This window comes from Eurosta solidaginis, chromosome 1 (genome assembly GCF_040869045.1).
Source record: "Eurosta solidaginis isolate ZX-2024a chromosome 1, ASM4086904v1, whole genome shotgun sequence".
Classification (NCBI taxonomy): domain Eukaryota; kingdom Metazoa; phylum Arthropoda; class Insecta; order Diptera; family Tephritidae; genus Eurosta; species Eurosta solidaginis.
The window spans coordinates 253,508,575-253,522,750 of record NC_090319.1 but is presented as its reverse complement, the minus strand read 5'-3'; the positions used below and the strand labels follow the sequence as shown (position 1 = coordinate 253,522,750).

The 14,176-nt window shown below is 33.7% G+C and overlaps 1 protein-coding gene across 2 annotated transcripts in view; it reads left to right on the top strand.

Moving 5' to 3' along the window:
- The first annotated feature begins 491 nt into the window (after window positions 1-491).
- Window positions 492-14,176, top strand: part of heph (polypyrimidine tract-binding protein 1 heph) — a 973,663-nt gene continuing 959,978 nt past the window's right edge. The window contains exons 1-2 of one of the 2 annotated variants that reach the window (XM_067760373.1): window positions 492-687; window positions 1,403-1,724. The gene's annotated coding sequence lies outside the window, so the exon portion shown is untranslated. Of the gene's footprint in view, window positions 688-778; window positions 1,231-1,402; window positions 1,725-14,176 lie in introns of those variants that run through there. The other variant, XM_067760374.1, reaches the window with a different exon arrangement.

Below are 14,176 nucleotides of genomic sequence, written 5' to 3'. Positions count from 1 at the left end.
TCACATTTCGCTTAAGAGGTTATAAGGTTTGTATGAAAGGTGAATTGAGTTTGGAAAATGTTCAGAAAACGTGAGAAATATATGCCTTTTACAAATGCGCCAATGTTTTGTTTTTATTTTTTGCAAAGCTCGCTGAATGGTGGATATATTAGTAAATCGAGTATATAGTTCAGTAGGTATTAAATTGAGTAATCCGGAGGTACTTGTTACATCGAAATTTCAGATCTTTGAGTCAGCTCCCTAATGATTTAAGTATGCGATGTAATCAACTCTTAATTAAGTTACTTCGTGCAGGCGACAGACAGATTTCACTGCACATGTGTCTCCAAAGCAAAAGAGCAGCAGCAAAGCTAGCAGAATAGCTGCACATCTGCTTTAGCTTTTATGCTTGGAAATGTTGCTTGGGTGAAGCAAAACAAAAAACAATAAAATTGTTGATCGTACGCTTGCCGTTGTTACTTATTCTTCTTTGTTGGTGTTTCGCCACCGTTGCCGTTGTGTGGTGGTTCCTCATATGCTTTTAACAACACGGAATCTCAGTCTCAGTTTTTACATAGAATTCGTCGGTGTGTCTGTAAAAAGATAAAGAAGACATATTGTAAACCCAGAAAATACAAATAAAAGTGAAATTTTAATTAAACAATTGCAAAGACAGTGCCAGTGATCGAGATATACGCGGAAATTATAGTAAGTGAACAGCATAAGATCGTTAACAAGATCCCTTTGATATCGGAGTGCAAAACGCACAACTTCAAAATTAAAAAAAAAACCACTCAGTTTTACAACAGTTTTTTTTTGTTTAAATACAGTGCACTTTTGTTTTTATTGTTAAAAATATTAAAAGTGAAAAGTTATTGTCATTTCAATTTATTCCTTGTTGAAAATTGTTTATATTTGTAAATCGTTTTCTTTCGCGTTGTTTTTATTTTAACTCGTATTTTGTTGTAATAAATTTTTTTAACGGAAAAATACAAGTATTCATAAATACGCGCGCGCGTGTGCATCCAACGTGTGCTGTGCAATTTCGTATATGTGTCTATATATTTGTCAATGCGCGTAAACCGATATCAAAGTCGTTCACGCATCGCATTTTAATAATTTAATCATTCGAATCCTTTCGATTGTTCTTACTTGAGTGCGCGTCCTGTCGTGATTACTTTTTCATTTATCGTGTACTATCGTCGATTAGGAGCTCGGAATCTAATTGGGTGTCGCATGTCCATGCCGCAGGTGTGACACAAAGATAAAGCACCATTTTCCTCCCCATTTGTCTGCTCTCTTGTTTTGACTTTGACATTTATCAACTTCAAAATCGGTCAGCTGCCAATTTGTGGAAAAAGCCAAACAGTAATTGCGCTCATCTGTTTACTAAAATACGATATCTATAAATCATTTGTTTTAGCAAAGAAGAAAATATACAATTTAAATAAAGCCAATCGCAATTCATAAGACGAGAATTGTGTGTGTTTATGGATTGGATTTATCCTGCTCAAATAAAAATCTAAATTATTAATGTTTTGCCCTTTCATACTGACCAAATTTGAGGTGGTGTTAAAATATAAAAAATAAAATACCAAAAAATTAAAGTTGCTAGAAAAACGGTTTTGAGTCACTGTGCAAAACGTGTGCTGATAGCGGACAATCCCTTCCCAGCAACTAATCAACGATTTGGCGAAATAAAGCCGTGATTTCCTTTTTTTGATATCTACATTATTGTGCAAACTGTAAGTTTTAAATTTAGAATTTTTTAAATTCTTAAAAACCACTGCTAATTATTTCTTTTTCTAAAGCACTGTTTCCTATTTATTATTCTAATAACTTCAACCAAATATTAGCAACAGTAAGCCAAATTATCCATATGTAAATACTTGTGTATGCATGTAGTCTGTATTCCTCGTCCTCCTTTCTTTCAGTTTTGCTCTTTCATGGTCGTCTGCTACTTGAACATGCAATGCATACATACAACATACACTTAGCAAATTTATTATGTATCTACCTATCAATTTATTATTCCGTCATACGATCTTACATGGGGACTTTCGGTTTCAGCCTTTACTTCATACTTGCGCGTCTCTCTATGTCGTTCTTATGCCGTTGAATTTTTACCTGCGCACGTGTTGTTTTACCTGTTTATTCTATCGTCTTCTGTTAACATCGTTCTTTTCATCGATTGGAATTATGTATATACATTAGACTGTGTCCACAAAAGAGTAGGATTTTTTTCACAGTCATGTTTGAGTTTAGTGTATTTTAAAATGCTTGTCCAAATATTTAGCTGACCTGTTCTTCAATACCGGCAGTTGAGTTATTAGACAATTTGTGGGAGGGACGCACCAAATTAAATGGGGTTAGAAATTAGTTGGTATTAGAAAATAGGTCCATCTCAAAACGAAACTTAACGAATTAAGTAACGAAAGGATTGTCTTCGACTGTACCGAAGATTGAACTCTTATCTGGATAAAATTTCGAAAGCATTATTATAAAAACATCTTGGACACCTAGATCAAACCAAACGACATACATACATATCTCCATGAAATTTTTTTCGATCAGTCAATTATTTCCTCAGTTACTGCTTGCAAATTGTGATGAGAAAATGAGACTACAAAGGGGCGGTGTCAGGCTCATTTTTCAAAATCTTTCTTGGCGACTCCAGAGTTAGTCCACATACAAATTTTAAGCGAATTCGCTTTATATATCATTAATTTAGAGCGATGCAAAGGTTGAACTACTGCTCGCGCTGTTTTGCGATCTTCCACCTCGATTATCTTACTACTTTTACATCCTTAATCTAGACTGGTAACAACATTATTTTTACCGGTTACGAAAATGAAAAACAACTACATATTCTATTGCGGATAACAACGTTACCAGCAAAAAAGCTGGTAACGATTCGTTGCCGCGCAAAATTGCACGTGTTTTCTAAATATTTGTTTGAACAAAAAAGAGTGTATATGTTAATGTACACGAATTTCTAAACAATATTAATACTTTTGAACAAAAATTTAGTCACATTTTCATTTCATTCTCAGTTGCGCATCTTTGTTTTTTGACAGTATAACCATGGAGATCAGAATCGCGGTTACATGAACAATTTACCGGTAACGGTCGGAATAAGGCTGCTAATGCCACTTTTACAATGCCAAAACAAAGACGAATGCTTCGTGTCCTGATTTATTTCTCAAAAAGCGAGATTAGCCCTTTTTTCTCTTTGGTTTCCGAACTTCGTAACAAAGTGCCACTCCTTACTTTTTGTTTTACCCTCATTTTCTTAGAAAAGCAAACAAAAAACAATAATTACTCTATACAATAATCGAAGTATCTATTTGAATAACCGTTGAGCTGCGATTATTCGAATAAGCTAAATAAATAAACTAAAATCGATCCTGAGAATAAACAATTGATGGCATAAAGCCCAGTTTTTCAGTGTGAGTTTAAACTCATTAGTTCGATAACATAAAATTTTGCTGCTCATCCTAGCTTAAGCGGCCGCTGTGGCAGGTTAAACTCTAGTCAACTTTAACTGGAGTTTAAACTCGCTCTGAAAAACCCAGCTTCAGTCAGAGATGGGCAAAATGTATTCGAATAACGAATACAAAAATAATATTTTTGTTTGTTATTCACAAATAAAGAGAACTTTTTTTATTAAAAGAAATTTTATTTGAGTGGCTAATAAATTATTTTGTTTGCTATTCGAATAATTAATAAATAAGAAAGAAACGCTTCATTTTTTTCAGTTAACATACACAATTATTTTGTTATTAAATATTTAAATATATAGACCGAGTTTAAAAAAAAAATTATTCAAACATAAAGTAGCTACAAAAATTTATTCATGAGTTAACTAAGTTTGAATAGTTTTCTTAATATAAATTTTAATTCGAATAATTATCTACACAAAATTTGTCTCGAATAGTGCTCAACTTTGGCCGTATTTAGCTATGTAATGTATGTAACATGAATTTAAAAATCTACAAACAAAATAAATTGAGTAAAATTCAAACTTTTTTAACAAGAAAAAAATTTTTTCAGCTACAACGTTTTCAACCGGTCTCTTGAGATACGACTTTATTAACAGAATATGTGAGATACGTCCCTCTTAACAACACATTTCTCAGAAGTTCGGAAAACAACTTTTATGTGGAAACAAAATTAACTATGGGGTAAATTGCCGTGAATTTGCCGTAATTTATCCGTGAAACAAAAAAAATTGCCGCGACTATATTTTAGAAAATATCGAGTTAGCGTGCTACCCTCAGAAAACCACATTAGAGACCAGCTAGGAAAATAATTCTTGAACAAGAATTTGCCGTATAAATTCGAACAAAAAAAAAAAACTTCTTTTTATGATGCACCGCCAACTTCGCGTGAAGTTAGCGGCCACTTTTGAAGCAACGCACTTTGGAAATCAGTTCGAGAAATAATTCGAGTGGCACGCCACCTTGAGTGAACTTAGCGTACATTTTTTCGGAAACCACCTTACGAGACCAGTTAGGAAAAAAATTCCTGCACGTGAATTTTCCGTAAATTTGCCGTAGATAAGTGGCAGATTTAATAAAATCGAAAAAAAATTAATTTTTTTTTGTGGTGCACCGCCAATTTTTTGTGAAGTTTAGTGTTGTATTTTCAGCGGTCAGAAGACGGTGCAATTTTTACCCGCTTTGAAAAAATAGGAGTAGAAAAATAAATACCTTGCTACGAAAGCCATTGCAGAAACTGTTTTTTTCAGCATATCAGCGCCACCTAACGCCAATGCAGAAGGGAAACACAGGACCATTGCGAGTTTATATTACTTTTGGCATCGAATAAAAATAAAAATAAACTAAAACTGTGAGGATCAAAAAATTCAATGAATGCGTCTAAAGTAAACGGACCTCAACTTCAACTGCAGTTGAAACTTTCATGTAAAAACCGGAAATAAAAGAGAGAGGTGTTATTCATTATTCATTATTTAGTTGAACTGTAGTAACTTTGCGCACTTAAATGGGCTTCGGGTTTGATAAAAAGTTCTACAGTCCCACTTGGAAGTGATTATAATACTTTTAAATGTATCTTCATCCCTAAAATGCATCGATGTTGCCATCTGCTCTGTTGATTTGTCGTTGAGTGTAGGAACTAAAACATATGCCCTTCTAAGGCATAAGGCAGAAGATCCCCCAAAAACTCCTGACAGTTGCAGTCATGATGTATTACTAATGTTACCAAGTTATTATTTACTAAAATATGTCAGGGGATATACTAGCCCGCGGCATTTGGCCTAGAACCTGAAGATGCTGATCCGATCGATCCGCATTCATATTGTAACGAATATTAGCAACACTCAGGCATACTATCATCTCTAAGCCGATACTAAGCAGTCACTTGTATCTACATAAACAAATCAATAATTATATCTACACATATGTACATACAAGAAGCGGAGAGATATGCACAAACACATGCATATATCTGAGATACTCAGAAAAGTATGCAATAATCGGTCGAAGTATCACTCACATATACACGCGCATATGAGAAGCTATAAACGTGCATCTGTAGTTTATAGCTGGTAAACAAGTAGTAAATTCTAGAAGGAGAACGCCTAGAAGTATGCGAACGAGGAAACCGAAGAGTATAAAAACAGCACCAGCTGAGGCATGGGGAATCAGTTTGATTTAAGAACGCTATCAGTTGCGAAGTACAAGTGTTATTGGAAATATTTTCAAAGTAGTCTAATAAAAACCATTTTGCATAATTTAATTTTGGAGTTATTTATTCAACAATTTAGCGATACGAACGTTAGTAGAAGGTGTAAAATAAGCGAAGTTTCACTAAATTCGTTACAATATATTCTAAATTAGTGAGTTACAATTTTGTGTAACTTTATTTAGAATTCCATTGTTTTAGCGAAGTTTTTACATAAATAAGGTGTAATACGACAGTTTTGGTGTTCTTGTATTAGGAATGAAAAAAACATTCCTCTTCAGTAGCGCTTTAGTTGGATATCCTTAGTTGATATGAGTTGGGACAAATTAAGCATACTTTTATGGATGTAGCAGTTTAGAACGGCCTTACTTATGGAAGACAACACCAAAGATACCCAAGTGATGAATCTCTGTAATTAAATCCAGTAAAATCGGTCTTCACTTCACCTACTAGTTTATGTGAAAAAAGTACTAAAACTATCAAATTGTGACGAATTCTGGGGGATTCCGATTATTTTATACACCTTCTGCTAACGTTTGAATCGCTGAACTGTCGAATAAATAACTCCAATATTCAGTATTGCAAAATGGTCTTTATTTAGACTACCTTGGGAGTAGTGCAATTATGCTAGAATAATAGTTTAAATTAAACTGATTAGTTACTCCTCAGCTTGCGCCGCTTTTATAGTCTCTGTTGCCTCCTTCGCATATTTCTCCTAAGGTCTAGACGTTTTACCTTCTAGAACAGCTGTATCTACGGCTTGGTTATTTAGTTATATACGTGCCTATGTGTGAGTAACGACTTCTGCTCTTAGCTGATAACTACATGTGTGTATGTGAGATATATCTTCACTTCGAAGTTCGGACTGCTGGCTATGTGTGTGTAATATTCTTCGTTGCCTTGTACATAAGTGTGGCTGCTTGCTGTTTTTGTTGTTGTGGTTATTTACTAACAGCATAAGGATGTCAACATTCGCCATAATATTTTACTCATGAAAAAAGCAAAAAACAACATTATTCGGGCGACAACATTGGTGAAAAATTTTCAAATAGCCGAATGACAGAACCAAGAAGAATGCATAGCGAGATAATTGACGGCTTACTTTACCTGGTTAGTCCACCATGGCCTTGGCTTCATATGGAAGGGCTTTTTCTTTGCACTTTTATGTGAAATTCAAGCACTTTCATATGAACCGAATTTATATGGGAGTGCTATGAATTTTTTTTTTATATTTGTATCTATATCTATTCTTCGGGCCAAAACAAAAAAGTGCTACAAGTGTAAAGGGGTTGAGCAGCTCTGCCTCTTATTTTGACCACCGACATTTTTTTATTAGGAAACAGTTTTCTTTAAAATGAATGAATTATAATGATTTTCATATATTTAGTATAAGTAACTAGAGTTATTAATATTACCACACAAAATTTGTTCTCAATTGCAAAATCTTGTTTTGCCTATGAGTGTATGCCTCAGTTTTTAAGGAAGAAGTTGTTGATTTCAGCTTCAAAGCGAATTACATACAATCCGAATTTTGTTGACGTGATATTCTACAAATGGTTACTTAGTCCCAATAAGAATCGTTACACGATAATGGTTGCTAAACTGGTTGGTACATATATTTGTTCAAAGACTTAAGAGCGAACAACGAAACAAAATATATTTGCAACACGAGTAAAAACTTTTTATACAAATTTGCAAATGATTTGTACAAACAAAATAGTTCAAAATAAATGAGCAAAACTAAGGACTTAGTTCAAATAACGTCTACGAAAGTCAATCAAAAGATAACACCGTGTGCTGAAAACTTTACGAAAATTGCCCGCATTGAATTAGAGACGGTTTCTTCATTGTGCGCTACAGCACGAAATTCGGTCGAATTCTCGCCTTATGGTTCTGAAAATATCTTACTCAGCTTTGTTTTTTACTTGAGTTGAATTTCCAGCAAACTTTTTTTGCTTCATCTTATATTCGTTCTGTTTTGTTTTCATTTGCACAAACGCAATAAAGAAGGTATGTATTATGTAGTATATGCAAATTGACTTAACTGCGCTTATATTTTTTACCCGGCCGGTCACCTGATAAACTTCTGCCGTTTTTGAGTTTATTGTGGGAAATGACGTTTCTTTGCGACGGTGTTTAGGAATATCTGCAAAACAAGTTATGTTTATAGAAAAAGTAGAGCAAATTTATATGAAATATGTATGTATAAATGTCACAGTGCCTGGGTACGTCCACTGCATAATAACCGAAGCTGGGAAGGTGTGGAAGTGGTGAGCTGATAAGAAATTTTGTAAAATTTTAGTGAAATTTTCTCTGAAAACATATGTACAGTATCGAAAAAAATAATAGCCCCCAGAAAGATATACATGAAAGAATTACCTATGTTCGGGAAACTTATCCCCTACCATGCAAGATCTTCCAATATGAATAGGCTGATTTCACCGAGGCTTGAAATATGTTAATCTGAGGTATTCACGTTCAGCTCGAACAACTCCACCAAGATACTGGGTGTCTCCTGACCATAAAATGCAAGAATAAATTGTTATTCTTCCATTCCTTTTCGCTTATTTTCTTTCTTTTAATTTATTTTCTATTATTCTCCTTTCCTTCTCTTTTCGCTCCTTCCATTTCCTTTATTTATTTAATTTAATTTTTTGATTTTATTTAATTTTATTATCTTTATTTATTTATTCCGTTTCATTTTATTTAGTTTTATTTTATTTTTATTTCTTTCTTAAGACCATCTAATTTTAAATAATTTTGTTTGATTTAATATTTTTTAAATTTAATTTTATGTATTGTGAAATATTAATTAATTTTTTTAAATTTTATTTCACTTTATTTCATTAAATTTAATTTTATTCCTTTTTTATTTTATTTTCTTTCTTTCCCTAAACTCCATTTAATAGCATTTAATTTTATTTAATTTATTTTAATAACATTTTTTTTATTTTTTCCCTTTATTATAAATTGTTTTCATTGTATTTTATTTCATTATATTCAATTTTATTTTATTTCATATATATTTTTTCTTTAAACTCTAGTGTATCATTTGTTCATGTTTGCTGTCTTGATCATGTGCTCACTTTGCGTAATAGGTGGGGTGTTTGATTCCCGTAGTCCTTACTAAAAAAAAATCTGGTTCTGTGAAGTGCTATACTAAAAAAATCATACATTTGGATACATTTTTATATGAATTTTTTTTTCTCAATTTGTCATTTCACAGAACTAAACTTACTGCCATCTTGGTTATTCCAATTCACGATGAGCTAAGCCAACGACTCTGCCAGGATTTTCAGAATCATCTCTTCGATTTATTAGTAACCAAGCTCTCAGACAAGGCAACTGCCTATCGCGGGAATATTACGAAGCGCAACGGACAAACCCGTCTTGGCTGTTAAATGATTTTAGGATAATTCTCCATCTATAATTTTACTATGAAAGGATAATGCAAGTTTCCCATTTAAACTCAATGTCTTACACAACTGAAAGCATAAAGACTAATTAGGCGAAGTGCTATTGTTTTTCTCGATGCTGTACATATCGTGACAAATATGTTTTATCGGCGCGGTGCCAAAGCACTAAACAAAAAAATCTCATTGCTTTGCACGATCCGCAGCGGCAAAGCGTATGCTTTTAGATTAAAATTAATTAATTATTTTCGCTAATGAAAAATGTAACTAAGTAGAACATGTTTGTTTGGCTTTATGCGATACAAGCTTGTATTTTTGTATAAGTAAATGAATTTGCAGTTCTATTTTTTTGGAGGCCCTACAGCCAAAATAAAAAAAAAATTCCACATAAAGTAGATATAATAAATTCTGACTAGTGCCACATTTTGTTGCACTTTGTTACTACTAACAATCATTAAAGAAATAAAATGCTTATTAAGTACTATTATTCATATTTGTTTAAACTTGTCCATATGTGCATGTGTGTGAATGACTTTTGATTGATGAAAAAAAAAACAAAATTATTGCTTATACAGCTTGAATTTACTATATGATTGCTAATCGTTTTTTATACAAAATTGCATTTATTAACTGTTCATAAACAAAATGTGTCATAGATTGGGTTTAATAAACTTTTTAATCAATTCGTGTTTAAATTAATACATATTATTACATTTATACGAATGTTGGCTATATCAACTTAGAAACTGGCTTTCATGTACATATATATGAGCCGTTTATTTTGAAAGTGGCATAAGTCATTTCCAACTCATGGTCTTAAATGCATTGTTATTTTTGAACGAATGCATATATAGATGGTTCTACAATTATAAAATAATAATAAGAATTGCATCTTTTGGATATTGGACTCTAAAAAACTGGAGGCGAGGAGAGATACAAACAAATTACCACTGAACCTAAACGACATGAAATGACCTATGCCACTTTCAAAATAAACGGCTCATATATTTTTTAGAATATTTGTTATATTTTTTTTTTCATACTTTGCTTTAAGCATGCGATTCAATCAATAATATCAGCGCTTCGTAGTCTTTACTCACAGGGTCAAGGTTATTTTAAATATAGATACATATAGATAGATATAGATAAACAACTTTGCAACAGAAATTAGGATCGTGCCGGGTATCACGAAATCAAGCATATTTGAAGTGCGGAGGGTCTATGGGAAAAAAATTAAGAAAATTTTGAAATACGTAACCATCATATGGAATTTTCTAATGATTTTCAAATGCCATGATTCAATTACTAGAGGTTTGTTCTCCAATGATGACAGATCTTTGACACTCCCAAATTGAAAAATCTGGACGGGTTGCTTTTACGAAGTAAGGAAAACGGAATAATTCAGTGAAAATTGCAGTAGAAAAGTATCTTTGGTAGTATATTAGTAGTGGTAATAAATTTGTAAATGCCAAAAGTTTGTGGGGAAATAATTCATTTTTTACTAAATATTTCGTGAATTGATAAAGTTTTGTTGGTTTGGTCATTCTTTCAGAAATTGTTTGAAGAATGCCGTACGTTAGAATTTTATTCAAAAATGCACTATCTCAAAATTTGTTTCAAAAACTCCCTTTATGAGCATAAATTCAATGCATTTTGTCATAAGAGGGAGTTAATGAGATGAAGCGTTCTTCAATCTAACTAATATAGGGCGGTTTGTGACAAATCTTGAATTGGGAAATTTTTGAAAATTATCTTGAGATTGCACGATTTTGAACAGGCAGCCTACATGGGGTGATACGCTACTCAGCAGCCGCAATGAACTGACAAATACAAAAATAAAAGAAAGTTGCTTATTGTCTTAGAACCTTAAATTCCTACCTTGACTTTGACAGAAGAGGTAAGCTTTTGTGCTGTCCTGCTATACAGGGAGTATTCACATTTTTATTCTGAAATTTCGGAAAGCTCTTTTCCGTTAAGTATTCATGGAAACGTTCCGGATAAACCGCTAATTTAGAATATTCGGAATACGTTCATTTGATACTACCTCACGAGATTCGAATTTATCAAATAAGTATATACAAAATATTCCAAATATAAACCGATTCTCCAAATTCTTAAATGGAAACGAATGTTCCGAACATACGGAATTAATAGAACAGAAGGTTGACTTTCAATACGCGCCTAAAAATATCGATAGATGTGTCAAAAGACGCGTATTGACCTCGATAACAATAATTCGAAGGCGGAAACAAAAATTTTAACTCGTTCAAAAGATATTGACGAAAAACCGAAAAATAACCCCGGGTTGCGTTGGCGGCCTTCAGCCGAGCTTATAAAAAATTACCCTGGCCGGTCCACCAATGAGGTGGGATCAAAATTAAATGCGTGCAAAATCCTTTTATACACAAAATCTTTTTCAGTGCACAAAAACATTACAACAACCACATGGAAATTGCCAACTTCAACTGCAAATATCTCCGGACAGAGATACAACTTATCTTTTCCGACTTCGGATTATTGTTGTCGAGGTCACCTCTCTCGATACTTTTGGACGCGTATTAGCAGTAGACTCCTGTTCTAGACTTTTACCTGAATAAGTTAACATGCCAGATGAATACATTTCGTTATGGCATCTCCATTATTTACTAAAGAAATTTTTACGTGAATCGATTTAATAGTCGAGGTTTTGACGTTGAACGATGAATTTTGAATTAGTTTAGGTTTCGTATATTCATAGGTTTACGCAATTGCGCGATTTCTTGGTGTCCTCACTTTTCATAAAATTACCTAGGTTCAATGTTCAGCCATACTAATGGAGCGAGGCATAGTTAATAAATTCACTATAAAATTTAAAAAAAATGGTGTAAGGAATTATGCAGTTCAGTTCTTATCCGGTATTTGTAAACTGATTGCTTCTTATTTCTACTATTATATTTTTCGAAAATTCACAAAGAAACAACACAGTTAACGGATGTCAATTCGATTTGGGAGCAAAATGGCAGCAATTGTCAACAAATTTGTCTGTGGAGCAAACCTCTTGTGATTGAATCATGTTCAAATGCAACCTTAACGCTTTTATGAAACCACCCCGTAGGGAAAAATTTTTAAATTTCAAAAACCTATGTAATAATATTTACGAGAAGGAAAAAATAGAAATTTTTTGAATTGAAAATTTTACTATGTTTTTGTGAATGAGGATAAGTTGTGGAGTACCAGTATACTTCTTAAAGACGAGTTAAGGAGTAAAATAAAATAAATGTATAGCGCGGTAACCTCCGAAGAGATTATAGGCTGAGCTTCTGTTCCAATTTGCATCTTTCTTCTTTTAATGTTTCCTAAAAATTAACCGGGCAGCGAGTTGAACTTTCGAAAATTTGAATGGCTGGTTCGGGTAAGTGATTTTAAGAGAGGATTTCGATGATCTGAAAAGCATATCCTGAATGTGCCAAGTTTATATAAGGTATCTATCGAAAAAAATTAAGGTATCACATAGGCCCGATTTCATCTAAAATATCCAAGTGTAAGGGGAGTATTCATTAGTCGGCGATGGTTCCAAAATATTTTTTATGGAAATGGAATCTTCAGAGCATTTATGTGATGCTTTCTATACGTAAAATATAACACACGACGTACCTTGGCGACTTATAATAATGAAAACTGGGGTTCATTATGTGGGGAACTTTTCCATTAAATTATATGTAACCAGAATATAGGCCATATACTGTACCGGACTTAATTACACGAAGTCATGAAAATCAGTAGATATGCTACCCTGCACTTCAAGGAAAAGGAAATTCTATTCAAATTGATTTTGCAACAGCACCACGACTCTGAAGATATAAATCTCCTGCACTAAAAACAAAATTCTTAAAAAATCCAGAAATTGAAGAAAAAATGCGATTTATGGTGTAACCGGCACGACCGTGGATTTTTAGTCGAGGTCCATAACTTTACACCCTTATTCACCGAGCTCACCCTACATCGCGGCCGCCGTTGTGTGGTGGTAGCGTGCTCTGCCTACCACACCGAAGATCCTGGGCTCACACCCCTGGCAAAGCAACATAAAAATTTTAGAAACAAGTTTTTTCAACTAGAGGAAAGCTTTTCTAAGCGGGGTCGCCCCTCGGCGAGTGTATTTCTGCCATGAAAAGCTCTCAGTGAAAACTTAACTGGCTTGCAGATGCCGTTCGGAGTCGGCATAAAACATGTATGTAGGTCCCCTCCCGTCAATTTGTAGGACAAATTAAAAGGAGCACGATTTGGAAGAGAAGAAGAAGAAGAATCTCTACGGAGGTTATCGCGCCTTACATTTATTTTTAACTCGTACATGTAAATATTGTGAGAAATACGCAATCAAGTATTCTTGATCGAAAAAAATGAAGACAATTTTTTTCTCTAGTTAATTAAAGTTATCATACAAAAATTAATTCTCACTCATAACATCAACATTTTCCTCAATTTAGTAAACAAATAAATGTAAGACGTGATAACCTCCGAAGAGTTTTTCTCTTCCAATTTGCGTCATGCTGCTTTTCATATTTACTACAAATTGGCGAGACGGAACCTACATATTTCATGCCGACTCCGAACGGGGATAAATGAAGCCGGAATTCCTCGTGAATTCCGGAAACGGGGAACCTATGGAGAGCCGGTTCTTGAAACTCGCGATAATGAAACGGAAAACTTACCAGCTGTGCCTCGCTGTCCAACAACAAACAGATAAGTTAAATATCCAAAGATATGAAGTATATATGTATATATATATGATAGCCTGTCGCACAGGCCTTTATTAAAAATGTAATAGGATGTAATACAAATGTATTGGCAAACACTCACCTGATGGATCGCTGGTAAAAGAATAAGGGCGGGTCTATCGCTGTTCGTCCCTTTTATAGGCTCCAAGGAACTGATGCCATTTAACGGATCCGTATGATGGAACAAAGTCCAAGAAAGAAAAAAAAACGCAACGAGTGCTTGCAGCGAGTCTTCTACCAGCGACCCCTTCAGGTGAGCTTTGTAGTTGATAATGCAGACTTTAACATGCCGCCCGCCTTGCAGCATCACTGCAATATAAATTC